The sequence below is a fragment of the Ictidomys tridecemlineatus genome, chromosome 2, assembly GCF_052094955.1.
Source record: "Ictidomys tridecemlineatus isolate mIctTri1 chromosome 2, mIctTri1.hap1, whole genome shotgun sequence".
Lineage (NCBI taxonomy): Eukaryota > Metazoa > Chordata > Mammalia > Rodentia > Sciuridae > Ictidomys > Ictidomys tridecemlineatus.
Window position 1 is genome coordinate 88,092,768 of NC_135478.1, and position 24,313 is coordinate 88,117,080.

Consider the following 24,313-nt stretch of genomic DNA (forward strand, 5'->3'; position numbering starts at 1 on the left):
ACCTTAAGCCACTCAGTGAAACCCTGTCTCTAAATAAAATACAAAATAGGGCTGGGGATGGGGCTAAGCACTCAGGTTCAATCCCCGGAACCAAAAAGGAAAAAAAAGAAACAGGAGAACCACACAGTTCAGTTATCCACAGAGGGTTCGCATTTTATTAGCTACCATAAGAAACCTGGAGATGATTTAAGGTCCTGGGTGTGGGCAGGTTCCATGCAGATCCCGTGCCATTGTACATAAGCGATTTGAGAAGCCAGAGATTTTAGTACCTTGGGGGGTCCTGGAACCCACGCCCCGTGGACACTGGGGGACAACCGTAGTTAAGTACCCTCGGGTCTGAGCTGGACAGGAAACCAGCTGCATTGGGTGAAAGGCACTTGCCTCCGGGTGCTTTTGTGTGGCATCTGCTTAAAAGACCCAACCACTCGCAGGGATGGGGAGGGACATTTGGCCCTCACTTAAGACTGTCCCTGACACTTCCAAACGCTGGGGGCTCCTTCTGCTTTAATCCAGGGAATTAGCTTCTGGCCCCACCAGCGCTGTGCCCTGGATGGCTGGAGGGCAGAGGTGAGGCCCCAAGCAGGGCAGATTAAGACCAGGCAGTAAATCCCGGGGCAGCTTTTAAGCAGCAGTTAGTTCTGTTTCATGGGGGATCCCCGGCCACTGATGGGCCACCTCTGGGAGGGTGCGTGTGTGTGTCCTGGGCCTGTTTACGAGCCTGGCCCAGCCCTCCTGAGCGGCGGCCCCCGACGCACTGCCCTTTGATGAGGGAAATCCAATACCTGAGGTCTGGGCTTTATAGGCCAGCGAGGCTGGATTAGGGGAATTAACCTCAGTGGATCACAACCAATAAAACGGTGCCAGGGCCCCACCACAGAGTGGCCCCGGGGATGAGGAAGGGGTGGAAGGAGGGGCAGAATGGCTGCCCAGGGTCCTGCCAGGGTCCTCTCCTCCCTCCAGCCCTGAGCTGCCCTGGGCAGGAAGGCAGAGAGACAGACAGACACACACACACAGACAGGCAGACAGAGGGAGGGAAGGAGGGAGGGAGGCGAGTGTCCCTGTGTGTTTTAATCTTACCTGTCTCCTCTGTTTCTGTTTCCTGTTCCCCTTCCCACGGGCAACACACTTTCAGCATTTCTGGGAGAAATGGTCTCCCCAGCTATCCACCGATGCATTGTCCCTGCGGTCAGCCGTCCGTCTGTCCATCCAATCTGTCCAGGAATGCATGGCAGGGCGCTCCGTCCTGGGTGGAATTTTGAACCTCTGAACAGATCCATTCCAGTCCTAAACCCAGGGACCTGTGGATGTGGCCTTATTCAGAAACAGGATCTTTGCAGAAATAATCAAGGGGGCCCTGCGACCCACCGCTGGCTCCTGCCTTCAGCCCCTGGCCCCCTGCACCTGTATCAAGCCACCAGAGGGTGGGATTTCATCAGCCCCCCGGGAGATGCATCCAAGCTCCACATGTCACACACACACCTGGCTTTTCCCGGAGCAGACGGGACCTGTCCTGATGCCACGTGGTGAGTTCTGGGAACAAGAGCCCGGGGCACCTGGAGGGCTCGGGGCGCCTGGCGCAGAGGCGGGTGGAAGGCACAGGGGGTGAGGTCTGCCACCGTGGTCAAGGGGGTTAGGACGGAGGAAGGGGAGGCAACCGACCCGGATGCTGGCACTGGTGAGGGACAGAGCTGGCTTGCAGTGCTCAGACTGCCATGGCAGCGTCCATCCACCAGGTGGCGTACAGTGGCGGGAGTTCTCTCCCACGGTTCTGGAGGCTGGAGGTCCAAGATAAGGCAGAGTCAGCATCTGCCTTGGGGCTCCTGGACAGACCCTCTTGCCTCGTCCTCATGCAGTAGGAGGAATCCCCTTCCTGAGGCCCCTCTTCTGGAACCATCACCATGGGGATGAGGGTCTCCGTGTATGAACTTGGGGGACATAGACATTCAGTCCATTGCAATGACGCCTTTGCAATTCAGTCTCTGCAAAGAGAGATAGGTGGAAGCAGCCTGCGTGTCCTGGGTTTATGGCTTCAGCAGCAGGGAGTGGCCAGGACATGAGGGACAGGCTGTGGTCAGAGGCACCCAGGCAGCAGGGCCTCGTGGGCATTGGAGCAGTGCAGTGTGCCTGCAGGTACTTGGGCAGTGTAAGCCCTGGTAGGACTTGGCCTGTCAAGGGTTGCAGGTCCAGGGCCCATTCCTAGCCCCCTCACTCCTGGGTGTGGTCATCTTGGGAAAGGCCCCCCTGTTAGCAAGCCAAGTCCATGGCCCAGGTGCCCCCTGCCGACGGTACAGACACTCTGGAATCTCACCCTCCACTAAACCCAAGTGCGCAGCACTGGGCCAGCACAGGAGCATCCTCAGCAAGGACAGGTGGGACCAGAAGGCTCACTCCCCACCCAGCTCCCGCCTGCAGAGGGAGGGCACAGAGGGCCTCACCCAGAGGCAGAGCTGGGAGTGACACAGCCACAAACCAGGGGAGGCCAGGGATTGCAGGAGCCACTCGGAGCTGGAAGAGACAGGGAAGGGTCCTCCTCTACGGCCCGGAGGGAGTGTATCTTTCTCTGTCCACCTGGGCCTCTTCTATGTCCTCATACATGTGCCAACTCAATGCTGCCCCAGTGCCTTTACACCTGCTATTCCTCCTGTCTGGAATCCTCCCAGCTCTCTGCATGGCCAGGTCCCTCTGATCAGTCAGTGTCAGCTCTGTGTCTTTTCCTTACTTACATCAGCTGTCTCGACTCCCTCACGAAACACACACACACACACACACACACACACACACACACACACACACAAACACCTTATCCCACTATCCTGTCTATCTTTATGGCCTTCATCACAATCTGCAATTATCTCAATTGTGCATTTGTTCTACCTGGTTATCTTATCTCTGGTCTGTTCCTGGAGAGCAGGATCTGTCTCTTGCTCACCACTAACTCCCCAGCCTGGCACAATCAGCATGTAGCAGATGCCTAACAAAAACAGAAATACTGATGTTTCAGAAATTCTCTGTGGGTGTTGTGGATTCTTCCCTATTACACATCACCCTACCCATAGAATCATAAAATCCTACATCTTAGAAATGATCTTTCCCAGTCCCCCCCACCACCCCCCCAGCAACACACACACACATATTTTTCTGATACAAAATATCATAGAAGCTAAGGGTTCAGAGAAGTTATGCAACTTGTCCAAGATCACACAGCCGGTAAGTGGCAGAGTCTGGGCTAGACCCTTGCTGTCCTTCCAGGTGATCTCTATTTCACTATGTGACACAGTCCTTGCTGGTTGATCTTTTTACACATTGAGGGTGGTATCTGATTTTGAAGCCTGTCAGCCTCTTAAGGAGTCCCCGATGATACTTAGTTTCAGCCTCTGAGGAGGAACTGTTATTAATAACCTGAGAAAGGTCAGAGAGTCCTGGATGTTCTCAACACATAAGTTTATAGCAAACCAACGTGGGAATGTACCACTTGCCTATAAGAAAAATGATAAGGAATGATTACCCATTAATAAAAGAAACGAATCCATGACACTGACAGCTCTGGGCTCTCTGCGGTCTTTCTGGCCCTGGGACCTGTCTTGAGCTGTGGCTTCCCCTTCTCTTGCCCAGGTTCCCACTTGCCCTCTGGAGGGCAGCTCAGAGTCCCTTGCTGGGGCTTCCCTGAGCCTCTGGCCGGGTCCACTCTGTCCCCGCTGTTCCCTGGCCCACCTGGGGGGGGGGGGTGTCCATGCCTCCCCCAGCCCCCAGCACACCCACCATCCAGCGTCCCCATATGCTGCCCACAGGGTCACTACACTGAGGACGGTGGACAGGAAGCTCGCCTGCTCTCTGGCTCTCTCATCCCAAGAGCTCAGCGCAGGGTCAGGAACTCCGAAGCCACCGCCAGAGACCAACCTGGACTCCTCCGTTGTCTCACCCTCTTGTGAAGCTCCCACCCTCGACCCCATCGCTCAGGCTAGACACTGGGCCTGCCACTGAGCCACCCCCAGGGACGTGACTTCTGCCTCCTCAGCCGTGCACGGTCCCATCCCTGTCTCAACACGGTCTCAGCCAGCGCCTTGGCTGAATACCATGGCCCCTGGGATGGTGGAACCCATGTCGACTGGTCGAGGCCATACAGGCCAGATGTGCGGCCCAACCCTTTGGTGAAAGCTGGCTGTTGTTGTTTGTTTATTTAAGATGAGACCGACACTTGAACCAGGAGACCTGGACTAAAGCCGATTGCCCTCCATAACCCAGGTGGACCTCGTGCAATCTGTTGAAGGGCTTCAAATTGTGACGGAGGTCCCCAAAGGAAGAGGGACTTCTGCCTCCAGATCACACAGAGTGGTCCTACATATTTAGGGGGCACGGCGTGAGAACTCAGTGCAGGTGTGGGACGTGGAGGGATGGCAGCTGGCTCCGCAATCTCATATCATCCCAGACACATGTGTGCATTGGGAATGTTCAAGAACCTCTAATTCAACCTGACTGTTGAATAATTCAATTAATTGATATCAACCCCGGTCACCCTACTGTGCTACAGAATGCACCTGTCCGGCTGCACCTGTACCCGGTAACCAACCCCTGTCCATCTCCTCCCCGCTGTCCCCAGGCTCCAGGATCCACTGGGTCACTCTCGGCCTCTGTGGCATGGACTATTTAGCTTCCACACAGGAGAACGGACTTTTCACTTTCCAGGCTCCACAATCTCATGAGCCAATTCTTTAAAATAAGTGTCAGTCTCTTGCTTCATGTCCACACACACACACACACACACACACCATGCTGTTGGGTCTGGCTTCCTGCAGAACCCTGACTGACACACCTTCAGAACCTCAGCCTTGTTCTTCCTGCCGATTTCCCCCTCTGCGCCCTTGCTGATGGAGCTCCCCTTGCCTGGATTTACCTCCTTCTCGATTACTTACCCCACCCTACACCTTGGTCTCCCACTTTGCCCAAGCCCCATACAGAGATCATCTGGGGTTGTAAATTTTCAACACATATAAAAGTACAAAAAGTAGTGTAACGAATCTTTCCTGTTCATCTCCTAGCTTCAACAACTCTCATCTCACAGCTACTCGTCTTTCATCTACATTTGTTCTTTCTTATCCATGGTTTGGCTTCCCATGGTCTTTGTTACCCACAGCCAATCACCCTCTGAAAATAGTCAATAAAAATTCCAGAAATAAAAAAAATCTATGAATTTTAAATTACACTTTATTCTGAGGACAATGATTAAGTATCATTCCATCCTGCCTTTGTCCAGCGTATCCATGCTGTATACACTACCCACCCGTTAGTCACTTAGTAGCCAACTAGGTTACCAGATTGATAGTATCTCACTGCTTTTATTCAAAAAATCCTTATGTATAGCCTAATGCTACAGCACCCTACCTCTATCATTCTCCCTTCATCTCATCACACAAACCCTGTGTCTTCTCACTTCATCACAAGATGAAGAAGGACAAGTAGAGTATAGTAAAACATTTTGAGAGAGAGCGAGAGCACATTCACATAACTTTTGTTATAGTATAGTGTTATAATTGTTCTAGTTGATCGTTGTTGGTGATGCGTTAGTTGGCTTTTCATCACTGTGACCCAAAGACCTAACCCAAGCAAGGGGCATGAGTCTGAGGACCTTCTGCCTCTTGGCAGACTGAGCCAGCAAGCCTCAGCCACACAGGGACGCTCAGGCAGACAGACCCAGGACAGGACACCATGGGTATGTGCAGAAGCTGCATGCCATAGACCTCCGGGGGCACGGCACAGAGAGGCACCAGGAGAATCAGCTGCCACCTCCATTTGGAATGTGTTTTTTCCTTAATTAAAGAAGCAGGGCATGTTTTCGTTGCCTATTTCTGCTGTAATAAATGACCACAAATTTAGTGCCTTAAAACAGCACCAACTGGTCATCTTCTAGCTGACGTCAGACACGGGTCTCCCCAAGCTTAAATCAGGGCAGGGCTGTGTTCCTATCTTCGGGCTCTAGGGAAGGTTTGGTTTTCTTGTGTTTTCCAGCTTCTAGAGGCCACTTGGCTCAGGCCCCCGACTGTCTCCAAAGCCAGCAATGGGCAATCACGTCTTCCTCACCCGGCCTCCCTCATTTGCTTATAAGGAGCCTTGTGATGACATCGGAGCCATCCAGACAATCCCAGAAAAATCTCCCCATCTCAAGGAGCTGATTGACAACCTTAGTTCTTTGCAACTGAAATGACTCCTGCCATGAGAGCCAACTTCTGTGCAGATTCCAGGATTAGGGCTTGGACATTCTGGAGAGCACCCTTCCACCTGCCCCAGGGACCTTGCCCTATAGAACACCCACAGTCCAGGATAGGCAGGTGCTTCCTCATGGTGCTGCTTTCACCCGTTCCTCCGTCCTCTGTGTTTCCTGAAAATTGCAGTTGGAGAAAAAGACTTCATAGAATCTGGGTCAATTCATTTATTTATTTATTTTTGGTGAGACCATGACACAGGTAATGCTGTGAGTGTCCAGTGCAAAGAATTATATGTGAACTGGACCGAAAATGTGTAGCTGCTTAGTAACCAACCCTGCTGTGGTAATTCCCCAGACGGGAGATGTGATCAAAGAAATCCAACAGCCGGAGAGGAAAGACACACATTTCTTCAAGCAGAAAAAATAATGGTCTTTTTGTTACTAGACACAAACCCACAAAAAAAGAAAAGAGGATAAGTTAATAAAGAAAAAAGCTTTTCAGAAATCATTTGTGTGGTCTAGATCAGACAAAGAACTCTGGAGATGGGAAGAGAAATTTGCATACCTAGCCTGCTCTGATCGGGGGTTCCAAGAGCACATTCTATTTATAAATCAGCTTTTCTCTGCACCAAAGGGACCCCAGGCTCTGGATAAGATGCCCCCAAACTCCTGCTCCACAGCAGCAAGGTTCCCAAGGTGCCTTCAAAATACAAATGAAGTTTTCAAAATACAAATGAGTCTTCTCAGCATTTCAGTTATTGAAAAATCCCTTGTCCTCAAACTGAGTCAGAAGGAGAACAGTTTTCCAAGGAACATAGGAAGGGAAAAAAATAAGAAAAACCACTCGGCCAAGATGGGACAGGAGAGAAGAAGCCCGTTGGCACAAAACACGACTCTTTTCATTTCCTTCTCTCGTGGCTTTTCATTTTGTAAAATGGCTACATTCCTGGGTTTTCAAATGTCAGAGGCAGAAGATGTCTCCTCCTGCAGAATCTCCCAGAACCCTGTCATGGTGCTATAGATGGGCCCAGCCAGGCTGCTCCCATTTATCTATGTCACAGAGGAACATGGAATTTCATAGCAACCGGTCTTAAAAAAATAATAGCAATAACAAGAGCAACTCTAGACCACAGGACCCGAAGTTGGCCAGGCGAGAGGAAAGAAGCAGCAAGCTCAGAGGAGAAAAGACGCTCTTCAAAGAGTTTTTAAGATGGGGAAGAAGAGTCATGGTGATAAAACGCAGATGCTGGAAGAGGGAAGCAGCTGGATTCAAAAGACACTGAGGATGTATCCCGTGAGGGCTGAGCAAGAACGGCAGAGGGTGCACTGGGCAGAGCACAGTGAGTAAGCACACAAGTAAGTAAATAATAATAACAACCACCACCATCACCATAGCAACCACGTAACCACACAAGTGAAACAATTAGTAATAATAACAACAACAACATCCATAGCAATAAGGTAACCACACAAGTAAATAATGATTACAATAACCATAACCAGCCACACAGTAACGATACAGGTAAAAGAACTCCCTGTGATTGTATACACTTAAGTAACATGTTATTTTTGACACTTCATTTTCATCGGTTTTTCTGACTAACAATATTTCATCTTCATAGATAGGCGTAACTTAGACATTTTTCATGACTTAATTCTGTAGAAAAGGCACTATTAACAACCCCAAGTAAGTTATTTTCAAATCTTTTTCTAGGCAGTGAAGTATACAATCACATAGATTCATGAATCAATAAAGTGTGGTTACATTTAATTATATGTCCTATAATATATGCATAGATAATCTATATATGTAATTATATAGGACATATATAATAAATGATATTTTACATTAAAAAATTCTTCAAAAATATGAAAATCAAGTAAAACATGATTTTAACCTTTTTAACCTTCAACCTTTTTCTTTAATAGTGAATCAAGAACATCTTTGCTTATTAATGGGTCAATCTAACTTGATTGAGTGGCAGCTTCATGCCAGCCATGAAGAGTGGCAGTCATTCACGTATCTTATTCCCTATTCATGGGCGTCTGCATTACGTCCTTCAGGGAAGAGAAAGGAAGGGTGCATTAAATTCCTTCTCAAGTCAACGCAATGTAAACGGTAAACCGCTTTCCTGAAAATCCTCTTTCCTCAGCCTATGTCACAGAACTCAGGAAATGTAAGTACTGTCCCCTGCTAACTTGGATTCTTTGGAGTCAGTTTGCATTGCTTATTTGCATAGAATTGGATACAATATGGTCTGACACATGGCTCATCTTTGAACCATGCTTCTATCTAATAGTTCTATTAGTCATTTTTAAAATAACATCATCAGCTACGGGAACTCAACACCACCCCACAAAACCCGAGGCCCTACAGCACCTCACATCCAGCCCACAGGCCCCTCAGGAAACCATCCCCCTGGATCTCACGATCATGAACACCTTGCTTGCATGTTCCCTAGGGTCTTTTCACATCTAAGACGTATTCCTAAAAATCGTTATTCTTTTTAGTTTTTTAACTTAATAAATAGGGATGAGATTGCATGCAATTTCTTGGGAACTTTTTTTAAAAAAAAACTAATATGACATTTGCAATCAATTTTATTTGGATTGCTCCAACCATTGACTTGAAACAAGGATTCTCCCACAAGTAATTTTCACAGGAAGTGAAGAAATGAGACCAAGAAGTAAAGACAACCAATAAAAGCCCAGGATATGGAACAACAACCTCAGAGTGACCTCCCCAAGCCGTGAGGGAGCCAGGGTGTCAGTCCAAGGTGCAGGATTGCTCAGCAGGAGTGTTGATCTCTGGCACTTCCAGTCTGTGATGGAGACGGTACCGGGGGCTCCAGTTGGTGGGCACCAAAGATGTATCCAGGAGGGCTGCTGGCAGGATGCATGCCAACCGTGCCAGCTTCATGGAAGGCCACCACATATTATTTCCCACCTCCATTTTTTGACCAACACGTTATGTCTCCTTATTTACAAATACAACACTTTTTAAATCTGCTTTCTCACCAACAGGCATTTAGTTTGTTTCTAGCTGCCATTATAGAAACTGGGAGTAGGAATATTCTTCTGTCTCTTAGGCATACATGCGAAATACCACTACGTCGGCGAGCTTGTCGACAAAGAAGCACTCTCACGCACCTACCGGTGGATGATATAAACTGGCTCCATCTCTTTGATGTGCAATTTGTCAATGTCAATCAAAAATTTAAATACATGTATAACCTGACCCACCAAGTCCTCTTCAGGGTGTCTACCCAAAGAGCTCCTCACCTATGTGCCAGCAGACATGCATACAATGAATTCCCTGCAGTGCTGGTTAATAACAAAAAAATAAATAAAATCTTGAAACAGCCACACAATAGAATACTAGGGAGCGATTCGATAAAGGACAAAGTGGTCTGACATGCATCAGGATGAAATCATCTCCAAGTGACATGTTTATGTGAAAAGAGCAAAAGTATTATCTGACAGCATTTGCATGGCAAATACCTGATACTAGGTAAGTTATTTGCATGTCATTATTTGCATACAGTATCTGGAAGAACAGGTAAGAACTAGGTAACTGATTGCTTCCTAGGAGGGGACCCAGGTGACCGTGGGGCATCCTCACAACCTCTTTAGGAAGTAGATATCATGTCTGTTAGAGATGAGGAATCTGAGAACAGAGAATTTTGGAAGCCTTAGTGAAAAAAAAAAAAAAAAGAATCCAATGAGATCCTTTGTAGGAATTCATTTCAAATTTTGGATCATTGCCTCTGAGCCGGGCTCTTCGAGATAACAGTAGCATCCGAGTCACTGGCATTAAACAAAACCCAATGAGCAGGGATTCTCTTCCCCCTGGGTGTTCAATAAATCAGAGCTGGGTTTTTTTTTTTTTAATGATTTGATGTATACACACATTTTGCAACTTATTTCACTGGGTTCTGCCAACAGTGTTTTCTGTGAAAGAAGGCGAGCATGATGCCTGTCCTACCCATTTTGCAAAAACTGAGGCTCAGGAAGATGAAGTTCATAGGGCTCCTCACCCGCTTCTGGGAAGCACAGAGAGCCTGGGTGCTAGCCACCGGGATGGAATCCCAGCTCGGCCCCTCAGTCCCTGTGGGACCCTGAGCGCTCTGTGCTTGTGTTTTGGCATCTATGAAATGCAGCCAACACAGAACCCTTTCCCAGCGTTTGACCACAACAGGAAGGAGTGATGGCCCTCCCTGCCGTGAGCATCCATTCAGAGCTAGACCCTGACACTGTGGCTCGAACCTGCCCGTGGGCCACCACCTCACCCAGGAGTGGCTGTCTGCAGCCCCCACCCCAGGACACACCAAGCTCAGCCCTGCCTCCGGGTCACCCAACACGTTGCACCCTTCCTAGGTGTAGCTGTGCCAAGAGCGGGAGAGAGGGGCGTGCTGGCAACAGGCACAGAGTGAGCCGTGGTGGCAATGAGGAGCACAGTAGGTCAGCAGAACCATTCCTGGGTCCTTGGTCCTGGCCCCCACCTCAGTGAGGGCTGTGGCCTCTGTTGGCCACCAAGACAGCGGAGGGGCACGGATCCCTCAGAAGCTCAGCTGAACTTTCCCGGGGCCTCTGCTGCGCGGTGTCCAGCCCCGAGGATCTGGGCACAGTCAGGGCTGGGGCCCCTGAGTCCCAGCAAGCCATGCTCTGGAGGGCCCGAATGGCACAGAGCGAGAGGAGGGGAAGACCCCTGGGGCAAGCTGCCGCAGGGTTCCCAGCTCACAGCAGGCAAGCAGCACAGAGCCACCCAGGGAGAGGCCTCAGACTCTGGCTGGAGGTCTCAGCGGGAAACCCAACACAGGAGGAAGGGGCTGAACGGCCAAATACATCGCCTTTCCCTAAGGTGCCTGTCTCCTGCAGGAAACCAGGGAGGTGGGGAGGGGGGTCCTGAAGACACAGCCCTCTTTAAACAAGAGCTGGATTCCAAACACGGGTCTCCAGGTGGGACCAGTAAAAGCCCAGGCCCTCGGCTCTGGTCCAGACCTCCCAGGAAAAGGAACAGCAGTGAACCTTCTAGAAACTTCCAGAGCCCCAAGAAAGAGGAAGATTGAGAGGCTTCTCCAAACTGGTGCCCCACAGGACTTGGGTTTGAATTTCTGGCTGGGGAGGACATGACGGCCCAGCAGCCCCTTCGGCCTCTGCAGAGGGAGGTCATCTTGGAACCAGAGACAAGGACTGAACCCAGGGTTCCTGGTCTCGGCCCCAGGCAGAGCGTGCAGGCCGGGCTTCCCCATGAGCCACAGTAGCCTGGACAGCTTCTTAGAAGCTTCATGCTCTCCAAGGGGCCTGGGTGGAGTTTCGCCCTTGATCTAGAATGTTCTCTCCCCATCAGAGGCTCCACCACCCCAGCCCGGGCAACTCCTTCTGTCTATCAAGGACTGGCTCACCTGCCACTGTCCCATCAGCTGACGTGCCTCATGGGGGCTCCTGGGGGCCCATCCCACCCCAGATTGTCCCTATGCCCTGTTTTGTATTTGAGATGGGTGCAGTTCTCTACGGATGGCCTTCTCCGTTGCTTCTGCTGTCTTGAACATTACAGCCAGAGTGCAGGGCGCGTAGTAGGCCCTCAACTCATATGCACTGAATGAACAAATACAGGGGCCCTCTGGGAAAAGAGGTGATGTGGCTCAGACTCTCCAGCAAGCATCCACCCATCTCTGTGCATGGCTCAAGGGGTGGGTGAGCGAGTGAGGGAACTAATTCTGTTGGCGCCCTCGGTTGGCCTGTTGTGTGAATATCTTTCCGCTGTCTCCTTCTCTCTGCCTGTAGTCAAAAAAAGAGGTGGGAGAGGTGGGCATGAACGTGACCCTCGCCACACACATGGCAAGAGGAGGGCACTTCCCGCAAGGGCCACCTGGTGGTGGGGGGGGGACTTCCAGGCAGAAGCTGACCCCATGGGGCAGCTCTGCCCCTGACCCCTTTCACCTTCCCTTGTTCTGATCTTTATGGGGCCGTCTGCCTTTTAGCATCAAAGGGGACAGCAGGACCGTGATCTGTCCCACAACAGCTCTATAAAAATGTGATTACCCAATAACCCGCTGTCTGCAAAACAAACCATCTTCCTGTTTCTTCTCCCATAAAAAGCATTTGACAGCCCTGTTCTATCAGCTTATAAAACCTGGAGAGGGTTGGCCTAGTCCCTCCGCCCCACTAGGGAGAGCCCCCAACGGGGGGACCACATATCTCAGACCCTCCGGGCAGCTGACTTCAAAGTCACTGCAGGTTTTCAGGGAAGGTGACAAGAGAACCCGGCCTGGAAGACGAGGAGCTGGACACTGTGCCCATGGCCCCAGAGAGGCCGAGAGCCCAGCCTGGCAGTACCTCCCCAGGCCTCCGAGGCTCCGGCCTCTGCCCACTCACTCCTCAAGCGGGTATCAGGCCCCTCCTCCCTGCTGAGCAGTGGGCCGGGCCCAGAGGAGTCCAGCAGAACTCAATCAATCGGTGCTGGTCCTTCACAAAACTGACCATCGCTGCTGTGCACTCATTTTAAATGATGATGGACACTTGGATCTAAATTTATGGACACGCAAAAGGTGCACATGATCTCTCACGGCGAGCACAAGGAGGGTTCTACAGGGAGGCTCCATTTTGATTTTTGTTTTCATTGAAAGAAAAAAATATGGTGGAATTGGGGTGCTCATGGTAAGGACTGTTCCGTATGTTGGTTATGGAGCTAGGCAGTAGGTCCAAGTGTATCCCCCAAATTGACGTGTCCCAGTCCTCCCTCTGGTATCCATGATTATGACTTTGTTAGGACATAGGGTCTCCACAGGTGTAAGAAACACGGACCCAGGAGCAATTTCAGGCTGGGAGAGCAGTGGTGGGACTGTCAGGGATGGGGCTAAATGCAGGGGGAACGTCCTTGTGGAAGTGATCTGTACCCACAGGGACAGGGCTGCGTGAAGGTGGAGTTCAAGGTCATGGTTACAGCAGCCATGGAAGTGAATCCACATGGTCTCCCAGACTGTCCTCCTTGACCATCCAATTGTTTGCTAAAACGGCTGAAGTTGCTATGTAAAGTACACTTTGGGTTTGTTTGTTTGTTTAATTATCTTTATAAATCAGGGTGCAGAGGGCGTGGATGGACATCTCTCTGGTTTCTTGCGGGGATCTCCGGTCACAAGAGCAGAAGCAGCTCGAGGACGCTCAGCAGCACCGGCCACAGGGAACCGCACGTGGAGACCCCTGGAGAATCCCCGGAGCTCCCAGGATAAATGACCAGCATCGGTGAGGATGTGGAGAAACTGGGACCCTCTGCGTGGCTGGTGAGAACCCCAGAGGGCACAGCCCCAGCTGGAAGCCAGGGAGGGACTTCAAAAAGCCAAGCCCAATGTCACCTCGAGAATCCATCGATGTCACCCCACCCAGGTGTGGATCCACCCCTGGGAACTTACCCAAAGGGACCGAAAGCAGCAACCCCAGCACAGACGTCCTCCCGGCCTGTTCCCAACAGCCAAAGGGCAAGGCAACCCCGGCGCCCAAGGCTGACCAGCAGGTTGACAGAGTGAGGTCCCCAAACCCTGCATCCTTCCGCCTCGGTCGGGAACAGAATCCCAGACACAGGTGACCCTTGACAACCTCGTGGTTAACAAAAGACGACAGACACAGAGGGACGGATATTTTATGGCTCCATTTATAGGAAGTACCTAGAATGGACCAGTCCAGGGTCCGAAAATACAGCAGTGGTGACCGAGGGCTGGGGTGCAGGTCAATGCACACAGAGTTCCTTCCTTCCTTCCTTCCTTCCTTCCTTCCTTCCTTCCTTCCTTCCTTCCTTCCTTCCTTCCTTCCTTCCTTTCTTTCTTCCTTTTTTCCCTTATTTTTATCGGTGCATCGGAGTTGCCCGGGGCGGTGGGGACCATCCTTACATAGTCGCACGTGCGCAGGGTCCAGCAATATACTCTCCTCCCCTCCCTGCCCTGCCCCTTTCCTCTAAGGATCTCCCTTTGATGTTCAGGGGATCCATCCCCACCTCTCCCTTCCCTTTCCCTCCCTTTGCTTCTACTAATGAGAGAAAACGCGGCCCAGGCCTTCTGAGTCGGTCGCGTGTCCCTTAACACAGCGCCCTCCAGCCCCACTCATTTTCCTGCCGCTGGTCTCCTTTGACCCTTCTTTAGGGAGTGGACCCAGATCCCCGTGGGCTGTGATGGAGAAGTTCTGGAGACGGCGTGGGCTCCGTTCTGGGAACTGAACACCACGGAATCGCACGCTTAGACCCTGAGGTCCGTCCGTCTGTGTTTTATCTCTCTGTGACACATCTGTGTCTGAAAATATAAACCAGGGACACCCAGATGTCTCCAGGGATGCAGGGTGGGTTTTTTTATTTTTATTTTTTTCTTGTTTTATGATTCTTGGTGTTTCTAACACTTGTGTCACTAAAAATATATGCCGTCTAGTGAGCTCCTGAGCTGGTGGGGGAGACGGATAAGGAAGGTGGCTGTTGTAGTTTGGGGTGATGAAGGAACCAAGCTGGGAGCATCTGATTCAGACCCTGGAGGGGTCTGCAGGGAGGGCAGCGGGCAGTGGTGCCTAGCAAAGCAGGGCGTGTGGAGGGCACAGGGCAGAGGGCGTTCCCGCTGGAAAGTGTCTGCGTTTTATTAAATCAGGGACCCGCTCAAGGAGGTGGCCGAGCCTCAAGTCCCTCATCTGTGAAATGGTGACGATGATCATTAGCACCCCACAGGTTATGGGGGTGATTAAAGAAGGTGCTGCATGCAGAAGCCTCCCTGGACAGTCTGATGTGAGCTAAGTACTCAGAAATGCTGGCTATCAATACTATATGATTCTCATCAGCTGCCGTCAGACTGCTTGCCTTGCCACTGGCTTGCTGAATGCCCTCAGGTATGTTGGTTACCCTCTCTGTGCTCAGTTTCCTGCTCTGTAAAATGGGGCTAAATAATAGTACTTACCCCAAACGTGTTGTGAGACTTAAGTGAGTTAATACGTGTGCCTAGCATATGGCCAAGACTATAGAAGTATTACCTTTTTTTAGAATTTTTTAATCGACTCTAAGGGACAGGGAACTTATAGAAATAGTAAAAAAAAAATAGAAAGGGAATGACCCATCTTCATTGAACTATGACACAAGTAAAGTCTTTGAAGGAAAAAAAAAAAAAGGAAATCACAAATCTGAAAATAAAGTGTCTTCTGATGTTGGGATTAGGTTTTGGACCAAGATATTTTTAGCCAACCAAATTGAGTTAAAATGGCTTTGACTAAGTGAAACGATGCTGTGCCTGCGTCAGAGGCTGGACTTGGGAGGAGGGACAGACGCTGCAGCCACTTTGTCAGAAAAAGCTCTGCTGTGCCCGGCGTTTGGAACGGGTGACCTGGTGGTTTCCTTGGGGAATCAAGTGTCTGGACGTCTCCTGGTCGGCCTTCCTCCTCCACCTTGCCCTTCAGGATGCTCTCCACCGGTCAGATGTCCCTGCCCCAGCAGGACTCAGGACCCATGAGGGGCTCGGAGCGTGGCCACCTCCTGGAGACACAGCAGCTCCTGCAGACAGCTGGACGTCTCTGTGCGACGACGGATTCCAGAATCTCGAAGCTGCGGCATAAGTTTCCAAGCCAGAAGAACAGCCTGGAAGTCTTAAGTGCTGGGTTTCAGCCCTCAGACTCTCTGGAACCACCATCTGAGGTTCTGGCAGCATCGAGACAGGCTTTCATCCTCCTACGGGATGTGACGGTGCGCTCTGCCAACCGGGGACAGCGCGTGGTCTCGGAATGGAAGCCACAGTGTGCGCCTCGGGGCTCTTGGGTTTGCTCTGAAAGTTTGAATGTCGAATCTCTGTTCTTCACTCCTCTGCATTACCATCTTTCAAACGGGCACAGCAATATTGCCCCTGGCACAGAATAAAAGGTCCTCACGTCTTTAAGGGTTGGGTCAGTAAAATACCAATAATGATCAGAACTGTAGATTGCATATGAGAAAGAGGTTTGGAAATGTCCTTTTATCCATTAGGAACACATTCAGCTTGAAGTATAGGAAAGGTCTCTGCAGTGCCTTAATTTGACAGGGATTCCCTTTTCTCACATAACACAAATCACCCTGCAGAAGGCAGGTGAAGGTTCTGATTCGACACATCAACTACATCTTGACAGAGGTTTTGACAAAACAGCAGCTGCAGCTCCAGCCATCACATCCAAATTCAAGATAGGAAACAAGGGGAGAGTGTTGCAGTTACATCTTTATCCAGAAGAATAAATGTTCCCCCAGAATGTCTGGGAACAGACCTTTTAGACAGGCCTGGTTCACATACTGTCTCAGCCATAAGGAAAACTGGAGAACAGCACTGAGACCTTTCAGGATCTGCAAGCTGGGTCTGGACTTACTGCTGCTCTGAACAAAACATGACCCTCCTCTCAAGAAGAAAGGGGCAATGGGTAGAAAATAGGGAACTAAGTCTGCCCCATGCCTCATCCAAACACGAGCAGAACTTTGGTCCAAAGAAGTAATCAAGGAAACAGAAGAAGAAAGTCAAATGAAGCAAGAAGAGTGACCACATGAGACGCCTAATTCCGTGAAGGGACCTGACCCATCTGATATTTTGACCTGATGCCTGGATCCCATTTTAAGACCTTGTGAAAATCAACTCGGTGAAGGCGACATCTGTTGAGAGGTTCCAAAAGGATTCACATGGGTGGGCGGTCGATTCCAAGCTGGTCTGACTGACATTGATTAGTCTCAGGGGATTCCTGATGGGAAAGGCCACTTTTCCCAACTCCTAGAACCCACAGTGATTCAGGAAGAGAAAACTCGGCACAACTTGTTCAGCCCGCGGGTGTTTCCTGAACAAAACAGAGAGGTGCTCCCTCCCCTTAAAAGCACACAGCATAGTAAGGCAGATAGATCTTCACATCAGAAAGTCCGATACAATGTCCCGGCTCTGTCTAGTGCGATGGCACAGAGATACCGAGTGACAGCTTTGCATCACCAGGACGAACCCAAGCGAGCGACTTCAAGAAGGACAGGTCTGTCGGACTCACGGGCTGCCAGCCGTGGTCACTGGGTCCTCATTTCTGGGCTCATGGTGAGGCAGGGCATCGGGGCGGAAGGACACAGCTCAGCACATGGGGTACAGAAGCAGAGAGAGAGAGAGAGAGAGAGGCCGGGCAGGGTCCCAGCACCCCCTCAGACATATCCTTCCTCCTCCAATGAGCCCCCGCCTCCTGCATTCTCCACCACCTCCTGGTGGCAGGCTGGGGAGTGGGGGGCGGGAGGGACACCCACCTTTCCACACTTGAGCTCCCGGGGCTCCCTGAAGACCCCAGCTTTAACACGCAGGGTGCCAGGAGGCAGCAGGGGAATGTGCCGGAAGCTGGGTGTGGTCAGAGGGTGCTGAAGGGCACAGGCTTTGGGAGGTCTAAGCCCGGTCACATCCCAGCTGGGTGAACTTGGACAATGACAAAAACGAGTCTTTGCTGAGTGAATCTGGGGTGAGACGCACTCGGCACGTTGATCACCAGGATCAGGGGTGGCACCGTACCCACCTGAGGTCCCAGGCCAGCCGCCGAAGCCGGGTGGACTGGGCCGACACCTGTGCCTCCCGAAGCCCAGTCTTCTCACCTGGGCAGAGAGTGGGCTGGGGCCATGTGACCCGCCTCAGAGGCTGGCACCCAGAACCCTGTGAAAGGGTCCCCAGGGAACAGCCCGCCCCAGGTCCGGCACAGACCAGCTTCCAGCAGCTGATCCCTGTCACTCAGGTCCTCAGTCCTGGGCCTCAGGTGGCCCTGGAGTGCTCTTGGCCTGGGCAGTCTCTGAACCTGGCCGTGCCCACGCATCAGTCCTCACAGGAGCTTGGAGATCTCAGAGGCCAACAGAGACCAGAGCCTTGTGCTCTTTCCCGTCGATGCAGATCAGGAAACAGAGCCGGGAGTGCCGACAGCTACCGGGGTTCAAAACAAGGACAAAACCACCCCAAGATCGTGGGAGGAGGAGCCCCAGTCGTGACATGAGGGACACTCACCTCGAACCACTCAAGGTCTGCTGGCCTCGGTCAGCCAGATCCATGAGGGGGTGGTTCGGTATTCAGTACTCTGTATTCTCCAAAGGAAAGGAGACGGGGGACTCACAGACACTCAGACAAGTGGGGGTCCGCCTGCCCTCGCTCAGCCGAGACGGATGATCGCTCCCGAATTCTCAGTCCCTAGGGTCGGCGCTGTCCAGGAATCAGAGCTTCGTGACATTCTGAGAGAAATGACGGATCACAGCAGCAATGACAGCACAGAAGCCGCTGCTCCTTACTGACCCCTTGGACCCCCAACAACCCTGGGTGGTGTGTGCGATAGAGAAACCCCCCCACTTTACAGATGAACAGACTGAGGCTCAGGCTCAGCTGCACCTCGGGCTTCTCGACCCTCCGACACGGCTGGGGGGTGGAAGCATCCTGGGAAGTTTTGGCTTTTGGGCCCGGCTCGTTAGAAACAGAAGAGCCCGTTAACAGGGATGTGAGTCGACCACACCCCTAGTTGTCCCCTTGTCCCGAGAGCTGCCTGATGGCCAGCCAAAGTGCAAAGCCCACGCACCCCTGCTCTTAGCCACCCCGAGAGCAGGGAGGGGTCCATACCTCAGCTCTCAGCTGAGGAACTGAGATCAGGGAGGTGGAGTCGGCCAGGGGACATCACCAGCGCACAGGTCCCGTGACCAAGCTTCCTCTGGGTGGCCTGGGGCGGCTTTGACATGCCCCTCCAAGGTGGCCCTCCCCTGCAGCAATCTGGAGGGGAGGAAGAAATGACAGGTAGGAACTCGGAAAGGTCCACATGACGCCCCAGGGTTTTGTGGCTTCCAACCCAGCTGCTGTGAACCAATTTCTGAACACCCCAACAGTCGTGGGACACGGTGCTGGTGCTTGTGTGAGTCCAGGTCTCAGGGACGAGAGGCCAGGTGGGAAATGCCGCGGGAGAAGAAAAGGGGAGGGGAGCCGGGAGAGACAGAGGCTCTTGACCTTGGCCCCAAGGGAGGAGCAGCGGGAGGCAGAGCATCCTAGACTGCTGAGCTGCCCAAGGAAGGACCTGAAGACCCTCATGGACGCCCAGAGTCATCATCGGAGGAGCCCTGGTGGCCCAGGGACGGGCCTGCCTTCTGCCCCTTCTCCCTGGGTCATGGGTGGGACCCTTCTGCAGAGCCAGCCCCAACAAGCAGTGCATGTCCCAGTGGCAGCTGAGCCCCTGGAAAGTGACCTCCGTGTCCCTGGAGGTCTGCAAGGCTCATTCCTGGGGCCAACATCTTGAAGGTTGGTAGAAAATCAAAGAAGGCAGGGTCCCCAAAGCTGCCAGCCTCATCTCCGTGCTGGGGACACTGCGACCTGGCCACCTCGGGAACGGGCAGAGGCCCTCCTGGGACCACCCAGCCCCAGTGAAGGGGAGGAGAGCCCCCATCTGGGGTGACATGTGGATCTGCCCTGCGATGGCAGCTGGCGCTGGAGGTGGCTGGACAGCACTGGCCGAGGGGGGAGGAGGAACGGCCAGGGGAGGAGCAGAAGTCTCGCTGGGCCCTGCGTCCAGGCAGCTAATGTGGTCAGCAGGCTGCTTCTCTCGGGCTGAGCACCATGGGGGTGCTCAGTAGGGCCAGCGGGCCTCCAGGGAGAGCGTCCTGAAGTGGGCAGAAGGCACTCGTGGCCAAGGACTCAGGCTTTGAGTGTGAAAACGGGTCCTGCTCCCCTGACTCCCTAGGTGGCCTTGGGAAGATGGCCTCACCCTGCTCGGCCTCAGCATTCTCATCTGTAAAATGGGCTCAAGAAGAAACTGCTTCCCAGGGTCGTTACGGAGACCGAAGGAAGGAAAGTCTGCCAAGTGAGGTGTCCTGGCCCGGTGCCACGGCACCCACCGGATCAATGGAACCCCGAGTCCCAGTTCTCACACCAAGGAAATTGGAAAACTTCCCCCTCAGGGGAGGGGGCACGGGCGGGAGCAGTTCCTGGAGGAGCAGAGCGCCACCTGCAGGCAGGGAGCTGGGGGTGAGGCCCGACCCTGCGTTCCCCTCCCTCTGACCCCAACAGGGTGCCAAGGGGCCATGGGGCTTGACCATGCAGTGACAGAAGTCGGTGCCCCATGGCAGGGGACACAGGGTGTAGAGGGTGGACAGTGCGTCGGCAGGGACCCAGGGAAGACACCAGCTCATTAACTGAGCAGGGCCGGAGCTGTGACACTCCCCCACGCTGCCCTCCCCAGGCGGTGCCTGGTGTCAGATTTCTGCTGGCGTGAGTGAGTGGCCCATGTGTGACCTGGCCTGGGACGAGGTCAGTCTGACCCTGGGACAGCTGAGCATTCCTGGTCACTCTATTTCCAATGCAGAGCTCAGCAGCTTCTGTCCACCCACAGCCACAACGTCCCCTGGAGCCCCGTCTCCCTCCCCCGGCCGGGCTGAGACCTCCCGCTGCTGCCCAAGCACGATGGACGGACGAGTGGAGAGGGCAGGAGGACGTTTCACGACACAACCCAACTTGCTCGGGAGGCAGAGGGGCTCCTGGGGGCAGGGGCGGGGGCGGGGCCGCCAGCTGCCAGGTATAATTAGACGGAGCCCCAGAAACTCTGGCTCTGTGCCCCGTTCATGTCAGCACCCTTCTTCTGGCCTCCGTTTGGGGTGCCAAAGCAGCGAGGTCTTCTCCAGCTACTGACCTGAGAGAGCAGGCGCCTGTGCCTCCCCCCCCCCCCACGGCCAAGGCCACGGTCATTACCCTTTGGAAAACTAATAGTAACAAAAAGCCCGTCACTGTGCTGCACAATAATAGCAGAAATAATAATGCCATGATCATTTAAAAATACCTTTTTGAGGGCAGATTGGGGTACGCAGTACTTGGCAAGGTAGGTAACCAAGGGCACTGGGTCAAAGGTCATGTGCTGCTCCTTTGTCACCGGGTGTTGGTGAGTTTTAGAGAACGTGAAATGATAAAATGGGTGCTCAGGTGTTCTGGACTCCCCAGGGCAGATGCTAACCTGCTGTGACCTTCCTGAATCCCCTCCACCCACCAGACACCAGCAACTTTGAGTTCCAGGCTCTAACCCAGGACTCTGAGAGCCAAATCCATTAGATCTCGACCCCAGATTCCTGGGTCCTTGTCATTGGGTGTGACACACACTTACACAACCCCAGCCGTCCGTCGTCTGCAAAACAGAATCTTAGCCCCTGACTGCTGCGCATTCAAGTTAGTTTCAAACAGAAACCAACTCACCTGGGCTCTCTGGTGATGGGTGTGTTTTCTGAATGCCCTCCTCCACACCCAGCTTTAATAAAAAACCCCACGCATGAGTACTCAGGTCCACCAAGCATTTACTGAGCCCATCCTGGACACAGTGGGCTGCAGTCAGCGCTCTATAAAAGCACACAAAGACATTGGGCATTTGATTTTGGGGATTGGCTAACTTAGCATAATCTGCTCTAAAGCCATCCATTTCCCTGCAAATGCCGTGATCTTATTATTTTTTAGTGCTGAGTAATATTTCATTGTGTCTATATGCCACATTTTTAATCCATTCATCCATTAAAGCACAGTTTAGCTATTGTGAATTGTGCTGCTATAAACGTTGATGTGGCTGTGTCCCTATAGTATCCTGTTTTGGCTAGGTCAAATGGTGGTTCCATTCCCAGCTTAACAAGAATTTGCTTTCCAAATTGTTTGCACCAATTTGCAGTCCCACCAGCAGTGGATGGGTGTGCCTTTTTCCCCACATCCTCTTCTCTGATATAAGGGGGGGGGGGTGACTCAAAATTCGGTAAGGAGGAAGAGCATGGGAGGAAGATTGCCTCTAGATAAGGAAGAGGGGTGGGAGGGGAAAGGGAGGGAGAAAGGGAATTGCATGGATGGTGGAAAGAGGCCCTCATCATTCTACAAAATCCATGTACGAAGATGTGAATTTGGTGTCATCTCATATACAGAGATATGATAAGTTGTGGCATGCAGGTGTATTAAGAATTGTAATGCAAATAATAATAACAGAACTCGTGTAAAAAATAAATAAATAAAAATTTTAAAAGAATTAAATTATGTAGGAAAAAAAACACACACACAAAGAGATTTGATAGCTCCTCCCAAGGTCTGGTCCCCCAGGCAGGGGACAGTGTCCTCCCAGATGCAGGGTCGCCAGTCACTTTTGTGGTAGGTAAGCTGAGCACCAAGGGGCTCTCTCCCCCCACCAGGGAGGACCCCCAGCTCTCCCACATCCAACAATGACATTCTCAACACCCTTTTCTAGCAGCCTCCATCATCCAGGGGAGAACTCGCTGTCCCCTCGCGACTTCAGGACTCTGCGTGGTCACTGGGGCAGATGCACAGAGCACTGAGAAGGACTCTGGGGTCAGAGCGGTCCCAGCCCCTGCTCTATCAGCAGAGCCCAGGGCAGCCAGGCCGGCTCCAGGGCATTTCAAAGGTCAAGAATCAAGGACCCAAGAAGGCGGAGGCTGGGCCTCTGATGGTTGGCATGTGGGGACCCAAGGAGCTTTCTAGATGCACCTGCAACAGGCTTCGTCCTAGAGAAGAAGGTGACACAGCTGTCACCGGCCAGCCTCGCCAGGGACTGCCCTTTCTCACCAGCCACAGATGGCCAGTGACCTTTGGGTTCGGTTGGAGCCTTGCCTGAATCACTTTGACCTTGAGGAAACGTTTCTTGGGAAAAAAACTGCTTTGGGGAACCAGAGGCGATGAAGGAAAGGGAATCAGAGGGATCTTCCTCCAACCAAGTAGGACGACTGGCCGACGTCAGGCCCAGAGACCTTTTAACCCACTTTAATGTGCGGACTTTGCCCGTGACTTTCCATGTGTGTGATCTCGTGTGACAAGAGGGACACAGAGACACGCCCACCTACCCGGATCCCTGTCACAGGTGCAGGGCAGACCACTCATGATATCCAGGTGGGGACGTGGTGGGGCTGGGATTTGAACCCAGGTCCCTCCGAGTCCCACAGCCATGGGAGGAAGCGGCCGACCTCCGACCTCAGGGAATGATAAAGGTGTCAAGACCAGGAGCTCCGTGAGGCCTGGGGGAGGGGAAGAAGGGCACAGTGTGTTCTGTTTATTTTTCCCAACACACTTCATGGGACAGGGTGCCCAACAGGCTGAACTGGTCAGACTGGGAGGAATACCGTGGTGACTTAGGGGTGAGTCACGGCTTTTACAGCTGATGGAAAATACAAACAGAGAAACTGGTTAGCTGGTGTCTTTGGAGAAACCACCCTTGGTTTCTAGATAAGGAAACTGAAACACGGGTTGGAAGCATTCCCTTAAATAAGAGCTATGAATACTGGGTTTGCCGTGTCTCTAGAACACTGCTTTTCCACATAACCGCAGAACAGCAACAATATGTAGCAGCGAACAGTTGAATACTGACGATGCTTCGAGCACTGTCTGGGTATTTTATATTCATTGCATGGTTCAATCCTCATCAAAGATTGGGTGAGTAGTAAGGCTCAGAGAGGCTGCGTTAATTGCCTAAATTGCACAGCTTAGTCAATGGCAGAGATTAAGATTTTAAAACTTAGCCAGCCTGGCTCTGGCATCTGAACTCATCACTGCTGGGTTCTGGTTTCTCTATAGAATAGCATTTGTTCAACAAGCTTGGATTAACGACACCCAGGGGTCTGGATGAGCAAGACACACACACCCCCACCTGCTGCCTATTTTACTTAGCTTTTTCTTTACTGTAACAAAAAGACCTGAGGAGAACAATTAGAGGCGGAAAAATGTCTTTGGGATCATGGTTTCAGAGGTTTCAGCCCATTGATGAGGCCCAAGTGGAGACAGAACATCATGGCAGAGGGTGTGACAAAGAAAAGCAGCTCAGGATAGGGTCCCCAGGAAGCAGAGAGAGCTCTGTCCACCAAGGACAAAATATAAACCCCAAAGGCATGTCCCCAGGGACCCACCTCCTCCAGCCACACCCACCTGCCTACCGTCACCACCCTGTTAATCCCTATCAGGAAACTAGTGCACCCATCTGGTTAAGGCTCCCATACCCCCATCATTTCACCTCTGAACGTTCTCACCTTGTCTCACCCTTGTCTCACAGCTTCTGGGGACACCTCCCATCTACACCCTAACACTGCCGGCCCCCCATGAGCTAAGCAGTTGATCCAAAAGACAAACACGGGCAGAGATCACTTCA

General features: G+C 52.1%; 1 long non-coding RNA gene across 1 annotated transcript; it reads right to left on the reverse strand.

The window, feature by feature from the left end:
• Positions 1–15,970: 15,970 nt before the first annotated feature.
• LOC120891321 (uncharacterized) lies at positions 15,971–19,395 on the reverse strand. The gene is made up of 2 exons (XR_005735698.2): positions 18,784–19,395; positions 15,971–18,404 (listed from the first exon to the last, which is right to left on the reverse strand). It is a non-coding gene; the product is annotated as an uncharacterized LOC120891321 (long non-coding RNA).
• Positions 19,396–24,313: the final 4,918 nt, after the last annotated feature.